The sequence below is a fragment of the Lycium barbarum genome, chromosome 8, assembly GCF_019175385.1.
Source record: "Lycium barbarum isolate Lr01 chromosome 8, ASM1917538v2, whole genome shotgun sequence".
Lineage (NCBI taxonomy): Eukaryota > Viridiplantae > Streptophyta > Magnoliopsida > Solanales > Solanaceae > Lycium > Lycium barbarum.
The window spans coordinates 33790605-33794957 of NC_083344.1; positions in this window are offsets into that span (position 1 = coordinate 33790605).

The window sequence follows — 4353 nt, forward strand, 5'->3', positions numbered from 1 at the left end:
TTAAATATTGATACAAATTTATTAATTCTAACCAATATTGTCAAGATTTATTGGTTATGAAAGTGCTGAAAAATTATTTGACTTATATGAAGTCTGATCTCAAGAAAGTTATCTTGTTTGTGTGTGGAAATACTGACATATCGTGCTATTTAGAAGGCCATCAAATTTGTTATCATGCGAATTAGTAGTAATTCAATAATTAACCAGAGACAACAGAAAATGATGGAAAGGTGGTTCAGATAATTTTTTCTAGTAAAATCTCCGGCCACTTGATTGTCGATACGAACAAATCGAATGAGCGATCGTTCGATTTGATTGCATCAACGAGGTCAAATAAAGTGGTAGTCAAGAATGTATTTGACTGAGCTCAAGGAGAACATATCCAAAGCACATCTGCCATGATCACAAAGATAGTACTGTCAATTCCAATATTTGTGAAGTTGGTCGACAAGATTGGAATGCATCATCTACAAGATTAAGTGATGTTTAAATTTGGGGGAGGAACTATGTTCTACACTCTTTTTCCCTTAGCCAAGGTTTTTTAACTAGGCAGCAGTCAATGCATATAACAAGATAAGTGTACTCATTTTCCTTCATTAGTATTTTTTCAACTGGGTTCACTAGGAGTTTTTTCCCGCTGAATATGTTTCCTACTAAGGTTTTAACGAGACACATCATCTATGGACATCTAAGAGGGAGTGTTATGAAATACATTGTATATGGATGTCCACTATAGAAATTAATTTCCATTACACTTCTCCATGATATAGATCTTAACTCCCACACCTCCATAACCTCCCCCATGATCCCCCCCCCCCCCCCCCCCCAATGACTTTTATGGTTAATGTCATGTTTATGACTACCTTTTGTATGCCTCTATTTAACACTATGTATAGAGGCGTACAAACTCATATTGTATACAGTTGAAAACATATGGAAGAAATAAGAAAGTATCCTCTATTCTTCTCTACGACTTATTCTATACTGCTCTTATTTTATAACAAGTACTAATAATAAAAATTTGAATAACTAGGATTCAGAACTAGAAAATAAATAAATTGAAGGACTGAAATATGAATGATTAACATTAAGACTTTCATTAAGTGAAACAAATGAGACCTTCCTCAATCTTGAATTGTACAAGGTAAAATCCAACATTACACGTGGCATGAGATGGTATCGACATGTGGTAGGAAGAGACAACTAAGATGCATTTCGTTCGAGAACCTGAAGGAAATCATTCCACACACACCCGGGGCAAGGAGTGCGAAGCAATTGTCACAGAACAGTTATGAACTTTACATATCCGGTCTGGATATGTAGCCAAACGTTACGCCTTTGTAATTATGTAGTATTTATTGATCATTATTGTCCATAATGAGGCGCGATTCACAGCTCTATGCTGGTGGATTAGCACATATAAAAGAGGCCCAACATCAGTGTTAGAAGGGAACCAATTCTAGCTTAACAAATTATACTTACGCATACAAACAAATTATACTACTTTTTACTTACTTTTTGTATCGGGTCCAAAGTGTTCTTAAAGGCTGAGTGGTCATCTGGAGTCGTCCTTACTGAGAGATTTCTCTAAATTCATACGACCCAGCACTACAAGAAATTAGACTTTTAGCGACCCCTTCTCAGCGAAGGGACATCAATCCAGTCATTATAGGTGTACTTTTAGCGACGAGCATTTTTTCCGGTCGTTAAAGTTAATTTCTAGTTCAGCAATAACGAAAGGATAATACGTTGTCATTAAAAATTATAATATCCCTTCGTTAAAGCTAAATCTACAAAATTAAGGCGCTAAATTTTTCCCTCAAATTTTCCCCAACCGCTCTGCCTCCAAAAATCAAGAAAAACCCTAGATGCCATCACATCTCTCCAAAGATGAATAATGTCGCTCTCTCTCTCTCTCTCTCTCTCTCTCTCTCTCTCTCTCTTTCTCTCTCTCTATTTCACATACAATTTCATAACTTGTTCGTTGCAAGCTTGAATGAAACTTTAACCTTGTGTCATGTGTGCACCTGTTTAGATCTAATTACCGACACTACATCAAAGATTAGAGAAGTAAGACCCCTTTGGGAATTGAGATTGCAAGTGTTAGGGCCAGATGAAGACATTCTTGATTCCCTTTTCTTTTCATTTGATGTCATCCATTTCTTACTAAAAGTATTTCCTTTTGCAGTTGTTACACCTCGGAAATTTCTCCGTACTCGTATGATGAGTGGAATGATGAAGAGTTTGAGTGTATGATGTTTTGTTAAGTCGGGAATGGCTAATTATGAATTTTTGGAAATAAGAAAGTCGCGGAAAAATTTTCAGTCCAGTGGTCGTATATGGCACTATACGGCCCGTAAAGTGATTTACGGACCGTATAGTGCAATCGTCCTCCAGCTTGTCAAAAATCTCAACTTTCTGTAAATTGTGAAAATGGTTAAATATGACTTGGAGGACGGCCCGTAAACTGGTTTACGGTCCGTAAACCTCAGTCGTAAATTGCCATAATCCTCAGCCAAACTTTCTGTTTCTGGGATGATTAAAAACGACCATGGAGGACGGACCGTAAACCACAATACGGTCCGTAAACTGCAATTTACGACCACTGTTCATCTCGACAAATTTTCATTAAAGACCAGATTTTGAATTATTAAAAGGGAACTTAAGCCTCAATTCACGTCATTTTCTTCCACACAACTCAAGAAACTTCTAGACCTCTCCACATACTTCATCTATAGAAATCCCAAAGAATCAAAAGAACATCAAGACCAACAACACCAAATTCATGAAATCAAGTGTAAGAACACAACAAAGGATCATCTAAGTCAAGAAATCCCACAAAAGGTGGAACTAGGGTTTTGGTTAATTGAAGTATTTCAACTTAAGGATTGTTCAACCATCATCCAAGGTAAGTTTCATGATTATTCCATGTTGTTTGAAGAATTGGAAAGCTTAGACACTTGAAATGTAAAAGAATATAGAAATGGGTCATTATTGAGTGAATAGTGACATAAATGAATGATAGTGGAATTGAATTACGAATGTTGAAGTGTTGCGAGTACAAATGCATTATAAATGATGTTTATATCATGAAACAAGCATTAAATGCATGAAAACGCAAGGATGAGCTAGAAGTAGAAATAAGGGAAAATTGGAGGAAAATGGTGGATTTTGCCAAATGTATGTAAATGACGATAGTCGATTATGATATTGCAAATAATATTATGAATATTGGGAGTTGATATATAACGTGAGAAAAGTAGTATGAGCGAAGGAAGCGCTGCCCAACTTCTCCTAGAATTAGCGACGCGTTCTTATAGTTAGTTTACTAATGTTGATACGAATTCTCTTATGAAGGTAACGACGTGATATCGACGGGGAACAAGTGAGCGATATCTTAGCTAAACGACCAAGGTATGTGAGGCTAGTCCTTCTTTCTAATGACACGAATCTTTTAACTTGAATCCCTATTCCTTTCATGAGTTCTTACATTCTAAGAAGTTAAAAGCTTATACCTATGAATGTCTATATGAGATAAGTTATACGATATGATGACACTAGAATGATGATGATGTTATTCCTTGCCTACACTCACCTTATGTACTAGTCCTTTCAAGGTGAGGCAGAATGTCCATAATGGTTCCATAATGTAACCGGGGGATCACGACCTTACGTCACCCCGATAGAGTTAAGTTGATCATGAGTCTTATATACGCATTATGATAAGATAAGTATTTTATGATAAGCATATTACTATGAGTATTTACGTTAAGCATGTCATGATTGCATTCACACCGGGCCTCGTTGGCCGGGCAGACACCGCTTCGGCGGGCGGCGATACGGATACACCACGACCTACGGGCGTGGGCAGACACCACTAGTGGGCGGCATGAGATGGTACCCCGGACGAGGGAGGCCTGGACGCGGGCTAATATTATTGATTATCACACCGTTCCGACATGGACGGGCAGCTTGCATATGATGCATACATGTTATGATGATGAGTATGAGTAAGACAACATGCATTACTTCATTTATGATTATCAGTCAGATTCAGATGTCTCATGTTGATGTTATTCCCATATTGTTGATGTCTCCTTTCATTATGTATGCCTCTCATACTCGGTACAATATTCGTACTGACGTCCTTTCTTCGGACGCTGTGTTCATGCCCACAGGTAGACAGGGAGGAGAGCTTGGCCTAGGTCCTCAGTAGCTGTCAGCTGATAGATAGCACTCCATTGTTCGGAGGTGCTTATGGCTATTCTTTTGATGTACATATACATATGCATATTTTGGGCATGACGGAGTCTTGTTCCGTCTATGTATTCATTATGTTAGTAGAGGATCGTA